Here is a 19,581-nt window from a genome sequence, read left to right on the forward strand (position 1 = left end):
GCAAATGGGTACAGGAATTTTGTATAGGTTGAATTTAATAAAGTAATACATATATAAATAACATTTTTTTTATTACTGTTTTCATCTAGATACAAAACAGGAAGGAGTAGGTAGGCTGCTATTTCCCTCATGTTACTTGTTATATAAGTGAAGCAGCAACTCCAGTTTTAACTCTGTCCCTGTTCAGTCTGGAAGCTTTTCACATTGTCAAACTGTATTTTTAGATTTCTTTAGATTTCTAATTTAGATTTCAAAGGAATTATTGTTACTTAGTTTTTCTTACCTGCCATTCACCGTAAGGTTCCAGGGAAATTTACAGCAATGTGAAAAAACAATATTAAAATCAGTTAAAACAATTTTCAAACAGAAGAATAGCATACTCACCAACTGTCCCGATTTGAATGGGACATGCTGGAATTACAGAAACTCAGCTACTGATTGGATCCTGGGATGTCCTGTTTTGGCTCCTGTCAGAGTGAGGCCCCAAAAATGCCTGCTGGGGGGGGGGTCCTCTTGAGCAAGTCACCTGCATGCTGTGAGAGCACAGCCCTGAAAAACTCCCGGGGACTATGCTCTTCTGTGAGTCAGTCTCATATTCTCATGTTACATTTCTCCTATATCAGTGGTTCTTAGGTTGTGGAACAAGGCCCTCTTAGGTGATTGTGAAACTCTTCCATAGAGCCACAAAATTCTAAGAAAGAATAGGACCATGATAAAGATGGAACCTGTTTCCCCATCATCCACCAGCCAAGGACGGAATTATTTGAATATTCCTGGCAGAAGACTCTCAGACCCTAATTTGGGAAGAAGGAAGCCCAGGAAGAGCTTTGTTCAAATGATAGTTCTCTGGTGGTTCAAAAATGTCCTTTTTATTTTTCTGTTGCAAGTTTTGAATAAGCCCCAGTCTGTAGATGCTCAGGCGCAGCAATAGGCTTTATGGAAATACATGAGGATCTTTGAACATTGGTGGGAGGCAGGGCAAGGAAGAGCAAACATGGGAGGTATGTTTTAAAAATTGGAGAACGGCTGCCCTGTACAGAATCACAGCTGAATAAAGGGAAATAGTACCCTAAGAAGTAGCTCTTTTAGGACTATCATCTAGAGCTGTGAATGTTTCTTTCTTCCTGTGCATGAACATTGTTTTTCATCTCAATGTGCGTTTCAGCAAGAACAGGCAGGTAGAATGGGCGGTGTCAAGGTTCAAGCATTAGACCAGGGCAACCCTGTGCTACAACTCTCATCAGCACTGACAACTGGCTGTGCTTGCCAGCATTTATAGGTGCTGGAATCTAACAACATCTGAATGGCCTCAATATCCCCATATTAGCCCAATCCTTAGTGCTGAACACTCTCTGACATGTCTAAATGTTCTCATCCAAATTTCTCCCTTGGGCTTGGGCTTCCGAAGTGCACACTCTTGTTTCCAAAGTGGAACTGATGCATTAGATTATATTTTTGGCTTCTGAAATCTGTTACAATAGCACTGTGTGTGAACAATGTGCTACAGAATTAAGTTCTTTCATAGCTTTTTATTGCTGATGTGCATCTGTGCATTGTTAAAGAACAATGTATTGCAAACAAATAAACAAAAGGGGGAAAGAAGCAATTGTGATGTCAGTGTATATAGGATTGTATCAAGATTCTATTGTGTGAACTTTATACCAAAGTGCACATTGACACATTCATACATGCAATAGGTTGAAATTGCTTTTTTTAAACAGTATTTGGGGGGGCAAGTTTCCTGAAGGATCTCCTTCTCCCATATGTACCTGTGTGTAGCTTAAGATCTTCAGAGTCCAGCCATCTCGTCCTCTGTCGTCCCCTTCTCCTTGTGCCCTCCATCTTTCCCAACATCAGGGTCTTTTTCAGGGAGTCTTGTCTTCTCATGAGGTAGCCAAAGTATTGGAGCCTCAGCTTCAGGATCTGTCCTTCCAGCGAGCACTCAGAGCTGATTTCCTTAAGAATGGATAGGTTTGATCTTCTTGCAGTCCATGGGACTCTCAAGAGTCTCCTCCAGCACCATAATTCAAAAGCATCAATTCTTTGGCGATCAGCCTTCTTGATGGTCCAGCTCTCACTTCCATACATCACTACTGGGAAAACCATAGCTTTAACTATATGGACCTTTGTTGGCAAGGTGATGTCTCTGCTTTTTAAGATGCTGTCTAGGTTTTTCAGCACTGCAAGCTAGGTGTTAAAATATAATGTTGATTCTAGGCCACCCATTAAGTGACCCAGTTCTTTCATATGCAAAAGCCCCACCATCACATATGTTACACTGAGGATGACAGACTGCCATCTAGATGTCATTGAGCTCCATCAGCCGCAGTCTGCATTGCCAAGCAAGGTGGATAATGGGACTTGTGTTGTCACAGCAACACCAGGGAGGCCATAAGTTTCCCACCCCCGGCATAGAGCCATCTCTGCTGCAACTTCTGTCCAATTGCAAATATATACAACCACTGGAGGCAGAAGAACTTCCACACCCTGTGATGTTGTAGCAGTAAATATTAGCGTTTTGTACATGTTCATTTCAGGTAATGCCTATTATTTCTATAATAGAATTTCTAATATGCACTTTAAGTTCTTTTTGATTAAAAGAAACTAATTTCATATGCATAGAAATCTCAACAGGCTCCAAATTGTATCTTAAAAGAGAGAGAGAGTTAAAAGTGCTAAACAGGGGATTTTCTCATCTAGTTAAGGTTCTATATTTGCAATGGCAGAGGGAAGGAAAGAATCGCTTCCCAGCACTTCTTTCAAAAATTCAGAAAAATCCTGAAAGGCCAGCACAATCATTAATTTCACACCAGTATAAAATGTTAGAGTCGATATTGCTTCTTTCATAATGTATCTGCTTCCATTTCCGTATTTATATTAAAGTTTACTTCTCCCTGTGTCTATGTGTGTGACAAATGAAAGTTCAAACTGGTGACTCACTGTTGTGGAATAGGTTACTAGATTATTAATATTTTAACGTTTTCCTCTGGCAAACATTAAAGCAATTGCAGTCAGAATAGGGCTTTGGAATAAATGGCTGCTTGATACCACTAGTGCAATTGTTGGGGTATGCAATAGCATTGTTTTGAAAGTTTTATATATTTAAGTCAATACTGTTTCCATATTCCAAAAGAACCTTATTTACATAAGGAGGGAGGCCAGAACTTTAAGATGAGATAAAGTTGATTTTTAAGCAATGCAGTGCTTGTACTTATTATGACAGACCTATTATTCTCAAAGGTATTCCATTGTGTTCTTTCGGTGAATACAGAAAAGGTGTGTTTACAGACTTCATGAGGAATCAGAACAAATGTTCTCGTCACATAATTAAGGTCATGCATATCATGAAGATAGTTCCTCTGACTGTTTTTCTAATTTAACATAGTTATATCACAGAGGTTAAAAATTATGCATGCTGTCTTTATTATATTACACACATAAGTTCGAAAAAGCCTTTGCATGCGCTGGAAATAATAAATTAACTAAAGAGATTCATTGTGTAAAGAACTAAATTTTTCAAGCCTCAAATAATTAAATTCATTTTTATTCTGTGCATAAAAGTAATTTTCTCCTAGGGGAAAATTACTTCTTAACTACTGTTATGTATTCTCAGGTGGTTCTGGGCACTCTCACAAGATAGTTATAATAAAAAGCGGGGAGAAGTGATTGAAGTGAAACCCGTCAACTCAATATTTTAAACAAAAGTTGGAATTCAGACTTGATGTGTTTTGTTGCTATTAGATTTGAAGAAATGGAAATGGTGTTATCAGCAAGGAGTGTGGACAATGCAAGGCTTGAGCCACCTCATCCTCCTTAAGCAAGTTTCTTTTTGAAAGAACTATTTCAAATGTAAGGACTAGTTCTTTTCAAGGTGCAACTGGGTACTGGGTAAATGGCACATGTCCACTTAACAAATTTTTGAGTTGACATGCTTCCTTCTCCTGGGCCAATATTGTAGATCAACCTAGAGGCCTTTGACATGGAATCAGTTTCCTAAACTGACACTAAGAACAATGGCTCTGTTTTACAACTGTTTAGCTTTAAACTGATAAAGCTAAAATTTTGTAAAACGCAGCAGTGGTTCAGTTCCAATATTTGACTCATCTGTATGCAGAATTAATATCAAAGAATACATCAAATGATAATAAAGAGATGGAAATAATTAGAAAAGTAGAAGGAATAAGACCACTAGTGCTTCAGTTCTTTTCAGATTAGGGGAGCAATAACCTCAGTGTTAGGGACACGGGTGGTGCTGTGGGTTAAACCACAGAGCCTAGGACTTGCCGATCGGAAGGTCGGCGGTTTGAATGCCCACGACGGGGTGAGCTCCCGTTGCTCAGTCCCTGCTCCTGCCAACCTAGCAGTTCAAAAGCATGTCAAAGTGCAAGTAGATAAATAGATACCGCTCCGGCGGGAAGGTAAACGGTGTTTCCGTGCGCTGCTCTCTTTCACCAGAAGTAGCTTAGTCATGCTGGCCACATGTACGCCGGCTCCCTCGGCTAGTAAAGCGAGATGAGCGCCGCAACCCCAGAGTCGGCCACGACTGGACCTAATGGTCAGGGGTCCCTTTACCTTTAACCTCAGTGTTGATGACTATGCTCTGCCTGCATGGTCAGAGGCAACAATGCTTGTTCCTTTTTTATTTATGTGGTGGGGCGAGTACAACATTTTAAGTACTTATATTGCTTTGTTATTAAATCTTATAATTTTTTGTTAAAATTTGTTTATATATATTTAAATTAATAAAACACAAATGTTTAGGTTTTGCTTTCTTGTATGTAACCTAGAAATCTTATAAATCTAGACATGATACTTGAAATCAGTTGCAGCCTACAAGCTGTATATTCTGACCAAGTGTTTATCACTGCCTGCTTGAGCAAGAAGATTGTCAACTTACCTTCCAGCCATTTCAGATCACGCAAAATTGGTCACCAATGCCTGTTAACCATGGGTTACTCAGTGTGTTCTGATAAAAGTAACACATTTTAGTGGGGCTGCATTACAACCCAGTTAGTTTTAAAAGTCATGCAATTTTACCTAAAGGTGTGTTTGATTTATCTTGGAGTGAACTTTGCATAGAACATCTAATTCAGTTTCTGCTTGTGGCATAGTCTCATATGGAATTGCTGGCCATGCTGCTAGGCCACACCTCTCCAGGAGTGTGCTTATTTTGATATGTGAGATTCATGTGCATGTCAAGCTGCTCAGGTCTGATTTAGATGCAAAGCATTCCCATAACCCACACCCTTATGGTCCTCTGAACTGACTGGTATGCTAGACTGCTGAAGAGCCCATGTTCGTGCATGATAAGAAACATAGTTTCCTTGACATGCATGAGTTTGGCAGGTGGCAGCAAGTCTTGGGCTCATGTCTTGAGCTTCTCTCTGTTCCTCTTTAGCAGCCAGAAGAGGAGATAAGAATCCTGCTTTCAGTTTTAAGCTAAATAGTTTCCCAAGATGATGAAATGTGGATACTGGTGGTTTGTTTAAATTATGGTTAGTGAAGACCAGCTAAGATCAGACTGTGGTTTCAAATCATCACCTGCTCTCAAACCACAGTCTAAACAAATTACAGCTCCTTGAGTTCAGACATGGAGAACTGCGGTTAGCTTAAAAATAAAAGCCAAAGTGATTTGTTACTCAGGCACACAAGGCAGAAGGAAAGGGAAAGTGGGACTATTCAGGTTTGAGTCTCACTATGGTTCATTGTTGTATCAATAAATTATGATTACTCATTATATATTAACCAAACCAGATCCGTTTTTTTCTTGTTACCTGAGCTAAGCATAGGATAGATGCCCTGAGCCACATTTCAATAATAGTCTTTTGGGCATATCAAAGCTTCTCTTTTTAGCAATTAACTTTAAATGCAAGAAGTAGATTTTTTTACAAATAGTTTTTTAAAATAAATTCAGAAAAAATGTGAAGTGACTCACAGGAACGGTATTAAATGTGTGAGAATCAGGAAATACTAATATTTTTGAAAACCATAGAAATCGTAGAATTTGTAGAGTTGGAAGGGACCCTGAGCATCATCTGGTCCAACCCCTGAAATGTTGAAATATGCAGTTGTCCCATACGGGGATGTAACCTGCAACCTTGGGGTCATCAGTACCACACTCTAACCAACTGTGACCTAATCAGTTTGTCAATGGAAGGAGAAAAGATGTTTGTAGTAGGCAGAAGTCTTAGGGTTTATCTTTCTTATAACCTCAGTTGCTTCTACAATATGGAATGGTAGTGCCGGTTGTGGCCAATAGACCTGCACAGGTGGGACTAAGTTGCTCTCCCTCCTTTCAATGCCACACATTGCTGCTGCCTACCAAAAGGGTGAGGCTGAGGGGCAAGGCAGTGGGAGCTCAAAATGGTGCGGCGCCATGGTGGAGCCAGTGCAGGGTCCCCACTGTGCCCACAACACTCTAAGCTTCTGCTGTCTTGCCTTCCCTCCCTTGATAACCGCAGCAACACACAGCAAACAAATTAATACTATTTCAAACAGTTCTTGCCCAAACCTTGAAAAGTGCTTACATTTAGAAGTCCAGCAGGGTTGTCATACATCCGGGAATTCCTGGACATCCTGGATATGGGGATGTAACCTGCAACCTTGGTGTTATCAGTACCACACTCTTTGGGGTGGTTCTACATGCCCATCTAAGGGGAATTTGGGGGGTCCTACATGCCCATCTGAGGGGAATTTTACATTTTAAAGCAAAAACAAACAAAAACTGTTTGTTTGTTTTTAAAAATGTGCGTGGTAGGCTTTGGCTGTGATGTAGATGCCCCAGGCTCTGGCTCAGGTGACCTGCGCTTTGGCTATGGTGGGCAGCTCAGACTCGGTGGTAGGGCTATTGGGCAATTGCCGTAAAAAACCTCAACAACAACCCTAAGCTGGACACCCTCTCCACAGGAGCATCTACCACCAACTGTCCTGTACTGCAGCAGAGGGAGGGGGGCATACAGACAACTGCCACCTCAGAATCTTCTCCAATTGGACTTTCCCTTTCCGTACCCACCACAGGGGCACCTACTATTAACTGTCCTGTGGAAAGAATTATGGTAGAGGCAGGCAAGCAGGCCAAGACCACTACAGAGCCTGTTCCTGATAGAATTTTCTTTTTTCACCACAGGGCCGTTTTAGCACCAGCAGCATCGTCTGTGGTCACCTGTGGGTAGAAAACAGAGCCAGCCCCTATGGTAGTCTCCAAAGTAATTAGGTGGAGACAGCTGGTGTACTAAATATTGAGATGGTATTATGGTACAAATAAATGTAATTGCTTTGTGATGGCTGTAAAGCTACCCTGGGTATAGTAATACCACCTGAAATTTCTAACTTCAGTTCCATAATAATGTTAATATATGGATAAAATTACAAGGGAAATATAGGCATGAAGCTGTCTCTCAAAAATGGACCCAGGTGGAAAGAATGGGGGTGGGGTGGGGGAATTGTATTATTAGGATTATCAAGATGATGAAATTCATGAAAATGCATTTTGCGGAAATTGTTCATTTTAGCAGTCCTGGGTGAGCTGCAGTCACTAACCATTTTGTCAAGATGGACGGGAAACCTAAAAAGACAGGACTTAAGCTAAGCCAAGAAGAGTGAAGGGATTATTTCTAAAAATGCAATAAATCCTAGAGGGTTCAAAATGAAATAGCAAATATTTTGATCAGAAAAAGTGTATGACAAAGACATATGTAAATATTGCTATACAGTGCATTCCAATGCCTGTTTACTTGGAAGTAAGTCCCACTCTGTTCATTATTTTAACAATAATACTCAATATGAAAATAAAGAATAGGAACCCTAAAGGCCTAAAGGACCTTAAAGAAGGACCCTAAATTTTTCCCAGAATTTTTTTTTTTGCAGATCACTATAAACAAGGCCTCACACCTATGATTCAATGGAAAAAATAGGGTTTAACTGTTGCAGATCGGATGTTTTTCAGTGAGTTACATGCCAGTTTTATGTGCTAGTTTGAGCACCAGTCACCTGAAAGAACAAGGTTGGCAGGATATGCAGGCACATGTGACAATATAAATATTTATGTTGAGAATGCATTTAATTTTTCAAGGGAATAATCTGAGTTATTTCATATTACGATCATTTATGTGATGAATTATTATTATTGTCTATATATTCAGCGCCATTCTGTTGTGCATATCCATTGTAATATGTACATTTGCTGTTTACTGCCTCTCTGTGTCAAGGAAATGGCATATATATTGTTCATTTCCTTGATTTGCTGGTATGGTGTAATGATCAGTAACTGAAATGCTAGCCTTGACTTTGTGTATTAGCTGGTACAGAAATAATTTGATTCCAGTGGCATTAATTTCATAAAATGCTCATTCACTCTCAGTTTTGTTTGTTGTTTTGAACCTCACAGAAGGGCGAATGTTGGTTCAGTTATAGCTTGGGGTAAACTTTGGCTCCAATTTATACTGCTGCTAACTAAAATATATTTCATCTGCTAAATGGATTTCATCAGAATGTAATGCAATTTGTAGAATCATAAATTCTTATGGTCATGATTTGATATAGGAAAGTAATATTTTTCCCTCCAAAATTTGAAAATGAAATGTATATTAATGCTCTAAATCAATAGTTTAAAAACTAGAGTAGAAGTGGCATGTCACTTGGAATAGTAATTGTCCTGTTTTGCAGTACATTCTCCAAAGAGGAGTCTATATGTTGGACTCCCATTATTCATGACTGTTGGCCATGCTGGCTGGGACTGATGGGAGTCATAGTCCAACATCTGAAGGGCACTAAAAGGGGGAAAGAAGATGTTCAAAACTAGACTGAGTAGTCTGACTTGGATAACAAGAAGATAGTAGAAAAGGTTATAAAGAAATTGAGGGCCGTTTCAGACACAACACTAAACCATAGTTTAACATTATGAGCAGGGACCAAATGAAGTCAACCCCTAGTTCCTTCAGAATAATTGGAATAATTGGAATAAACTGTAGCTTATAGTGAGATGTGGGCTCAGAGAAACTCTGAATTAATCTTAAAGTAATTTCAAGTTCAAACCATAATTAAAGAACAAGGCATGTTTCAACATACCATAGATTAGCTAAATCCAAATTTAGGGTTCCGATGGCACTCTAAACTGCTGCTGATCTGAAACCAAAATCAAATCTTTCAATCTTCTTGTGGCCATGCTAAAAGATAAGAGAGGTTTGGGGGAGCTCATGGGAATGGGGCTTGCTGCAGCTCATTCTAGTAATACTAAATAATAGATTATCCCATTCTGTGCAACTTTTATCAGCACAGAACACTTTTGGGGACTGCATCTAGCAAAGAGGACAGAAAAACAAAGGTACTGGAAGAACTGAGTATGTATTTCATTTACTATAACTGAACAAATATTTGAAATATTTGTTTGAAGGGTCCTTGTCTTAAATTTTGTACACTGACTGAAAATTTACTCCCTTCAGCTTTGGCACCCCTGGCAATGCTGTACATGTAGCAAAAATGCCTGTTTTCAGAACCCACATAAGGCTGACAGTCCTATTTTGTTTGTGTGCTGTAGGTAGACTGATATTGCAATACACTGTAAGAACTGTGTGTATGGGCAAATGCCACACATAATTTCTGCAGGGCAATCTGCAGACATCTGTGCTGCATGTTGCAATGTTAGGCTCTGAACGCTTTGATCTGGAAAACCTGGCTGAGCATAAACAAATCCTCATGCCCATTATTCATGTGAGTGAGATATTTAAGAGCCTTTACCCATTGTGGATCTATAGAGCATGTTTCAACAGTGCATCTGTTCCAAGTGCGTCAATTTATCAAGGCAATACAATGGAACACTTGTGTAGCAGCCCCAGAGTGTCACCACTCCTTCTGGTTTTTATGAAGATGAGCCACAAAATGCTGAGGACCAGGTTTGATGAAGGTATCTAAATCAAGGGAACTCCATTGGTTTAACTGACCCATGTCAAATTACACCTGATGCCAATCTGGCTCAGAAAATCTATATCTCATACAAATTTAATGCAATGCTGCTTTATTTTTAACTGTCAATGACAGCAAGGTCATGTTTCCCCATGCAGTTCCTCACAGCTCACTGGTAACTGGCTGGTGCTGTGACAGATGAAATTAAGATTTTTCTACTGAACAATAAAAATGCAAACCTGGGACTATGGTGCCATCCTGTTGGAGTGTTACTGCAAGAGCCTAACCAGAACTTTGAAAAAAGGAGGAGCAGAAGCATGAAAGTTCAATAACACAATTATCTTTAAAGTACCCCACTAATCTTTATCTAGTATTTAATACCTTCCTTTTCAAAGGTGTTGGGACAAAAGTAAAATGTCTTATTTAGCCCAAAGTTTGGATGTTTTATACCATCTTTCATTCAGATGAAAATACCAGGATGGTGTACAGTATCAATATAAAACCATTCCAAAGAAAACATTAAGGAAAATACAATATGCAAATACAGTAGGTATCTGTGGCCAGAAATAAACATATTTTGAACAGACGGCAAAAGCCCATCACCATTGGTGCCTGCCATATGTCATAGGAGGAGCTGTTCTATGTGTATCACTGTGATAAGGATTCCCGTTGCCTTCTGGGGCTCCCTAGTCCTGCCCCAAGTAAACCTGCACCCCTCTCATCTTCCTCTGCCTTTGTCCTGTTGCAGTCTCTATGCAATCTCTTTGCAGGACCTGGGATGGAGGGAGAAACTGAGGCTGAGAGATCCAGTTATCCAGCTAGGGAAAGTTGTTATTCAAGGACCCGCCACCTGCTGGGGGATAAGAAAGACACATGGACACAGTATATTAGGTTAATGGGCTAAAAAAAGCCACAACTTTATTGATTACAGCATGTGAGAGGTATTGGCTTAGCATTGGATAAAACAACAGAGCGTGACTCCACCCCCTCAGGGAGGGGTGAGTCTAACAAGGGTTAACCACCAGTGGGAGGAGCCTGCTGATGCAAATACAACTGAAAGCTCCCCCTGATGTCACTGGGAGTCATGCCATGGCCCTAGCCACCAGCAAGGGCATCGGACAGGATCCATGACAGCCGGATTCCTTTACCGGAATACCCATAAAGTGGAGGGGTAGGCGATGGCCACACCCTGCCCTCCAATACACAAACATATTCCAGTGCCTAACTGCCAATACCTAAAAGTTGTGACGATTCGCTACGAGGTAGGCGAAAAACCAAGTGGCCGGTGCCGATTTGCCAGTTGGATAAAAATTCCTACCAGGCCCCTTGGACAACCAAGGCAACCAACCACAGGTCCATAGCAATGTCAAGAACCAAGCAGTGAACTAAAGGGAGGGTGGGTGAGTGATCCGACGAAAACCAGCAGCGGAATGAAAGGGAAGTGCTGCCGTGGCCATGTTTGAGCGGCAAAACCCCACCCCCAAGCCTCCACCTGGTTGGTTGCCTACCTGGGGGTGAGATAAGAATCCAATGTCTTTGTTCAGACCAGGTCTCTCCATGGTTTTAAGTTTGGTAATGAGTTGCAATTCAGCAGCTTCTCTTTCCAGTCTATTTCTGAAATTCCTTTGTAGTAAAACAGCTACTTTGAGATCTTGTATAGAATGTCCTGGGAGATTGAAGTGTTCTCCTACTGGTTTCTCTGTTTTGTGATTCTTGATGTCAGATTTATGTCCGTTTATTCTTTGGCATAAGGTTTGGCCTGTTTGTCCAATATAGAGAGCTGAAGGAAACTGTTGGCATTTGATGGCATACACAATGTTAGACAATCTCCCAGGACATTCTATACAAGATCTCAAAGTAGCTGTTTTATTATACATGACTAAGCCATTTTTCACCTTCTCACCCCTTGCCTTTTCCTGTAAGACCTATTGCAGTCGTTAAGAGTCGTCAGCAGGCTCATGTCAGCTATCTGCCAATCTCCCATTCCCACCACCCTTCTGAGTAATACCCCTCCCCACCTTCTCACTATATAGAAGGATCTGGCAACTTCTGTTTCAGTGTATCTGAAGAAGTGTGCATGCACACGAAAGCTCATACCAAGAACTAACTTAGTTGGTCTTTAAGGTGCTACTGGAAGGAATTTTTTATTTTGACTATGGCAGACCAACACGGCTACCTATCTGTAACTGGAACCATTAAAGTTGTCAGTTATTATTTCAGTTGACATCTTACTGAATATCATTGTAAGAAGGTAAACAAGTTCATAATTATTTTTCTAATATTGTGTAAGTGTGGTTAGAAGGGAAAATATAATTCAGCTCATAATTCCAAGTGTTTTATTTTGGGTCTGCCTGAGTGCACTTGTTTCTTGTTTTTGTTTTTGAATGCAGCGATGCATTGACTCAACAAAGATGTGATTGCTATCAAAGGCTTAAAATTCAGATTAACCACTTTTTGGCACATCACCCCCATTTTCGGTTTGAACTTGGAATCTATTCTGTGCCTAGACCACTAATGAGAAAATCCGTGCTTATGAATTCAGTACAGAATGGACGGTTTCCCCCCCCTTTTGCATAATGTCTGCTTTGAAGTCAGGCAGTCCAAGAAAATGATTGATCTCGCACAAGTTCATAACTTTTTCAAAGTACTGCCGATATCATTAAATTTTAATTAACCCTTTGAGCTCCTTCTATGATGTAAAGATGAGGGAACATCAAAGGCTTGTGTGTTAGAGCAGCAGTGGAATCTTTTGAGCTGGCTTAGCCTTATTGAAGATATCTAAGCTTCAAAATATTCTTGCTCTGTAGTCAGCGCATTTCTAGTTACTGCCTTGGCTCTGTTCTGCCACCCTCTCAGCTAGATCTATTTATATACTCTAGTAACGAACACTCCTTAAACCATGTTCCTTCCCTACCTTTAAAATAATCAATTAATAATTAAATATCTGTCTTTTCTCTCTGTGATTTCACCCCCCCCCCCTATGTATATCAGAACATCAAATGTTGTTCTCAGGGGAAGATTGGCTATGTGATCTTTTGAACACTTAATTTGCAATTAAACAAGAATGTTGCTATGTGAATTCATCAAAAGCCAACAGAAGAGAATGCAGAATGATTGGTTTCCAATTCTTGGATTTCAGTTGTGAGCCAAGCTACAGAATTCTTATTTTATCTAGGGTAGCGCCAAGTGATTTTTGTTTTTGAGGGGAGGTTCAAATCAGCTATGTTGTGGTTTTTTTTGCCATGTGGTTTATGTGAATCATTTATGCTATTGCCAGATAATTGTATCATTACATTTATATTACTATGTTTGTGATGGGACTTGGGGCATTGCCTGTTTGTAGAAAAAGAGTAAAAATTACAAAGACAAGAAAATATAATAGCTACATCAATAAGGATCTGAGTTCTCATCCCGGGCTTTACTGGTTTGACAAGGATTATTGCCAGAAAAGTTATCGTTGGGCTCTAATGCTGTGATCTAATTGAGAAACCCAATATGTATTCTGAACAATAGTCCGTTCACACATTCACACTGCAAAGGCATCATCTCCCCACAACAACAGGAAGCTGGGTTCTTTGCCTGTGCAAGAAGGCTCAGATAGTAAATTTCAAGGTGATAGAGACCCCATTACATGCAAATATGTTTTTACTAGGATCAATGTGTTTCCTGACATTTATACTGTAAATAATAGGTTTGCAGAATGCAAGGGCCAAAACCATAGCTCTGATAGCTCATAATAATTTTGAACTGAGTAATAATTAACATACAGCATCTTATAGCATAATAATTAGAACCTTGTTTCCTTAGTATTTTTGAACCTAAGAAAAGCAAAAATGTGTGTGTGTGTGTGTGTGTGTGTGTGTGTGTGTGTGCATAAAATGACAAAAATGTTAGCAGCTTATGGATTAGTCAAATCGTTTTTCAGTATCTGTCAGCTTTAAATCTGTTTCAGGGTTACAGATGGGATACATTTAGAGGACAGCATCAAATTTACTATGTGACACATGAATGAAAATGAAGTTGTGACATCTGGCAAAGAGGGTGAAAACAGACATATGGAAAAGAAGCTTTCATGAGGAATTGTCTCTTACAAGGGTCAATTTTTTTCATTACTAATGTGATGGCCATTCAGAGGAGCTGTGTGCTTGAAGCAGTTGTATTTTAATACAATTTTGAAATGGTGAACCCAAGAGTAATGTTATTTCTATTGTTGACCTCTGTAACACCACTGGGACTCCAAATGTGAAAGATGGGGAAGGAGTTTTATCCCCTCTAAACCTCCCCATGCTTTGAAGGCTCTAGCTTACCCTTTCTAAAACCCTTTCTAAAATTGACTATGCATAGACTTCAATTTTTTTATCTCTTATAATTCTGCTGCCACTATAAATGCTTTAATAAAACCTTATCTCTTAGTACACCATCAATAATACATTAGTAGGGTATTAGTCTATAGGCCAAATATGAACATTATTTAAACAATTGTTTAAAATTTAAACAAATATAATTATTAAAAACCTGATTTGCATATAATGCATGTTAATAATATATGAGACTAGATGTTATCCATAAGTTTCAATAGTTGCTTACAATGAACTGTTTCTTTAAGGAATCTGATACAGCCTTATCCCTCTTTTCTAATTATTCTTTTCCTAATTCGACCTTCCAGAGTCCAGATTTGACATTTACCATCTGGTCAGGAACTTTGTGAATGGACACAGAGTTGAACATAATCTCTCAACTGCTAGGAATGGGGGGGGGGGTTGATTTAGTTTGCATTTAAAGGTGAACTTACTAAATCTGAACTTTCTGAAATAAAATGTGAACTGAAACGGCCATCCTTCAAAACGTGCACTTCTCAAGTGCAGTTGTGTAGTCAAGTAATGTATACAGAAATACACATACAATGGTAAAGTGTGGATATCAATACATATATTGGTGAAACTAACATACAAAAATGCATTATATTATTAGAAACTGCTTTGCAGTTTTTCTCTCACTCACTCACTCTCTCACACACAAACACACACACACACACACACACACACACACACACACACACACACATCCCTGTCCCTTACAATGGACTTTTCTTGAGACATGTACTTTCACTGGCAGGGCTGCTTCAGCTTCCCTTGAAATCTTCTGGTCAGGGACTTGAGTAACAGGTCATAGCCAAGAAGATGACATATAGTTGCCTCTCTGAGGCCAACTGCCTACAAATGTTGCTCTGGCTAGAAACTACCCTTGAAAGCTACCTCTGGAGTCTTCCTCTCATTCCTACTTCTAATGCTTTTTGCCTTAATGCATCAGCTCTCCCTAAGCTCTTCTGCAGCAGCAGTGACCATCACTGCTGACCACTAGATCATACTAACCCTGGACAAATCTGTGCCTGCCATGTTATACCATTTCAGTCAGGATCAATGGCTTTGAATTACTTCAGTTCTCTGCCAGCCCACATGGTTATGATTTTAAACCAATGAGAGCTGATAGAATGTTCAGTAATTGGCCTATCAAAACTTGACCTTTTGAATTCTCCTGTCCAGCATGGGAACTGACAGGTGTAACACGAACCACTAAGGCCAATGATAGCTTTCTTGTAGCTGTAAGAACTTACAGGCACCATACAAAAGTAACAGTTAGACTTCATATAGAGCAGGCTGACCTTTTTCACCTCTCTCACTGATTCCCACTTATAAGCACATTTGCTTTCAAAACATATTCTTCTTTTTATATTTACACAACATTTGAAAATATTTTACCTCAGACTTTGACCCACCAGTCCTTCACCACACCCTCTCATTGCACACCTCTAGGCCTAGGCGATATGTTGCATTCACCACAGGGCCTCTACATCACCCTAGCAAGCTTTTTCACTCTTCACCATAGTATTTAGAATTGTGTGGCTCATGTGAGCTTTCCTTCCATTGCTCTTTGGCATTAGAAGTGTTGTCGAATTTGATAAATCTCACTACATCATAGCTCCAAATCATGCAGAATATATTGCTTCACAGTACAGCTTTGAGGGAGGGGTTGCATTTTGAATTGGGGACATTGTATAGGATAACTAATTGAGATGCTAAAAGTACAAGTACTTAATTTCACTGACACGAGAAAGGCCGTGAGGAAGCTTTAATTTAACTGCCATGAGGCAGGCCATGGATGTTCTGAATTAAAACCAATACTATGCTATCCTTGGTATGGAGCTTCTGTAACTACACATACTGAGTATTAAACATTCGACTACCCGTCCATCTTGCTTTGTCCATCTCTTTTCAAAATGCATCAGTGCTTTATACTCCAGCGCTGCAATTAAAAACACTTAATAGGATCTGGAAACTTTACAGATGAAGTGGTGACAGCAGCAGAACATATCACAGTTGCCTTAAGTATAATCATGTCTTTAATTGCCAAAGCAATGCTGTTTCAAAGTGAAGCTATGGAAGCTGAACAGATCAAAGCCTATTGGACAGATGCAAGTCAGTAAGATCCAGTCTATGTACTAAGAAGAAAGGTAAGAAAGGATTTACATGTGTTTAAAGTTGCCTGATAGCTCTGGGCCTTTTCCATTTTTCAATAACTGTGTTTTCATTTTGTAGTCCACACCTGCTTCTTATGCTCCGGAGATATTTGATACTGTTACAGAAAAGTATCAGTAGTAACTCTTGCTCTTAGCATCATGGGGCTAGATTAGATCATCCCGAATGTTCTACTTGTAAAATGAAGACGATGTAATGAATGTGAATGCTACTCACAGTGGTTGACACACTATTTTATGTATCATAAGACTATAATTGAATGAAAATGTCGATTTTGTTTTATTTAAATGATGTCAGTGCTATCTAAAGGTTGCAGCATCAGTGGAGGCTGAAGTACTTTCTTATGTCAGAGGGTAACAAAAACAGCCTTTGACTCCAGCAGTGCAAATCAGTGGGCCACTTCACCTGAGTACACGCTGAGTCTTTGACATGTCTTATTGAGACACATACAGAGGTTTAAATTTTAAATATTATATTGTGTCAGATGCTAGATTAAAAACAGATTGCACTTGAGGAAACTGTGATACATTTTGCGGCTTTCAGGAGTCAGTCTGTTTGGCAAGGGAACTGAGGGCTTTTCCAGAGTTTGTCTGTGTCCAATGAATGGCACAGTAGTTGTAGTTAATCCACTGCACATTTCCTCTAGGAAGTGCCTCTATAAAATAGAAATCCTATTTTCTGATTACTTAAATTGCAATATTTTGTTGCTGTGAAAAAATTGTTTCCCACCACATCCCTCACAGTATGCCTGTAGTAATTACCCATGCAATTTGGATCATGCTTACATCAATGTCACAGGTGCATAGGCTTGCTGCAGATGAAATATTTCCACTATCTTACCATGGTTAGCAAATTGGGAGCATGATGTTGGCTTCATATTTGCTTTTTCCATGTTAATTTCCTTTTCTTAAACCATCGAGTAATTATATCCATGCACTGCTGTACTTGAGGAAAACTATACCCTGGTGGCATTCTCTCCCTCCCTGTCTTCTTTGGGGCCACTCTGGGAGATAAAGAGAAATATAGGGAACTGACTGGAAGTTGTTGTTTACCGTGATTTAGGAAGGTACAGAGCATCCACCTTGATGTACATGTTGTGATCCCTACAATTATGGCTGGCTTGCAGTTGGGGTGGCTGTTGCTGTCAGAGGAGGAGGGTGCAGAACCCTGACTTCACTCTTTTGCCTTTAGAGGCCAGGGGGAGCTGTCCTGTCAGCTCCCTGTCCTGCCCCATTAATAGAACAGAGATTCCCTAGCAATGAGGGAAGTTGTTCACCACCCAAGAGGGGAGACTTGACAGCTGGAGGAGGAGGATCCAGAAGGAATTATACCTATCTCATGGCTGACAACTCAGTTCCATTTATACTATTGGCAGCAGACCCCTGCCTCTCAGAGAAGTGCACCATTCTTATAGCAAGACAGAGTCCGATGATTGAGTATGGCATATCTTGTGATTAGAAGCTGGCAGGGGGGCTATGACCATTTGTTGAAACAGCTTCAGACTCAATTCTGTTCTTGAACTCTCTAGCCTTCCCTTTGGTGATCTGTATCCATAGCCTTATCTATCCCATTGTAAGCCTTAATAAAGTTTTATTACTTTCTCACACATAAGAGAAAGGGTCAGGAGCCTTGGCTGTACACAATTTTCAAAGGATCAGGCAAAGAAAATGACAGTGTGTCACAGATGTAAATGACTCCTTATGGTGTTAAGATTTATTCTTTTGGAATTTGGTCATGCATACTGAGCCTCAGTGATTGTCAGTGGAATTCCTCCTGGTTGGATGGGACCTTGCAACTTTGACGTTTATTGAGAATAATGTTGTAAGCTGAATTATTTAATGTGGAAAGGACTGTAGTTCCGTGGTAGGACATCTGCTTTATATTCAGAAAGTGCTAAGATGAATCATTGGCATCTCCAGATAGAGCTGATCAACACCCCTATCTGAAACATTTGAGAGCTGATGCCAACTAGATGGACCAATGGTTCAGCTTGTTATAATTCAGCTTCCTGTGTTCCTATGTTCCTAATTCATGGGCTTTCTCAGTCATTCTGTGTCACACTCTTTTTGTAATCTAGGTGGATCATGTTTTATATTTGAATGCCTTTCTGACCCTTAAGAAAATTAGTGCGTGACTTTCTAAAGCATTTTTGGATTTAGTAGGCATCTCTTGGATATTATGAGGAGGTGCTGCCTCTTGTAAATAAGATTCATATTAATTCTTCCTTATAAAACACTTCAGTAGAAAAGACTGCAGTGCAGAGAAGCACTATTTAGAAAACATCCTTGTCCTTCAGAAGGAGAAAATACTTTGGGAAGGATGGAAGTGAGAAGAGCTAATTAGTTATATGAATTACTGTGGAATCAGAGTGGTTGGGAGGGGAGAACATTCAGGTTTATGCCTAGCTGCTGTGGTGGATGCATTTCAGTTTCAACTGTTCTGCTATATTAGTTGCCTTCCTACAGTCTGTAAACAGTCTGTTTAAAACTATATAGGACTGATGCTCATATTACCCAGAACTAGATTCAAAATGTAGGTTTTCTGTGATATATGAGCAAATCAGTTCAGGCTGAGGGCATTCGATAGCGAACAATATATATATAAAGTCATGCTGTAGCATATATTGACAGATCCATTACACCCGCTGCAAAGTATTTACTTCAAGTTAAATTGGTACAAAATGATATTCCTAACAGGTTAGTTGTTAGTTTCTTGTCATGTTTTCTAGTTACAAAATTTGGTAGAGGACATTTCATTTGTTGTCTTAAATAATACTAGATGCTCTAGGTTTGGGGTGGGCAACCTGTGGCCCTCCAGATGTTTTTAGAGTACAACTTCCATCATCTCTCGTTATTGGCCATGATTGTTTGGATTCTTACATGTTTTCAAGTAAGTTGTACCTTATAATCTTCGCTGCTTGTCTCTAAGTACTGGTGTCAGAAGTGGAACCAGTGCTTTCCCTTAACTCGCTACATCATTGTTCATGGCATATCTCATAAGTCCTACAATCTTTCAAGTCTTGGTTTTATAAATCTTCTATTCTTACCCTTCCCATACTTGGGAGATTCACCTGCTGCCTCCTCATTTCACTTACACTCAGGTATGACTTGATCAGTCTATTTTGATCTATGTTAGTTTCTTATGT

The sequence above is a fragment of the Podarcis liolepis genome (genome assembly GCF_965112155.1).
Source record: "Podarcis liolepis genome assembly, chromosome: 2".
NCBI classification, from domain to species: Eukaryota; Metazoa; Chordata; class Lepidosauria; order Squamata; family Lacertidae; genus Podarcis; species Podarcis liolepis.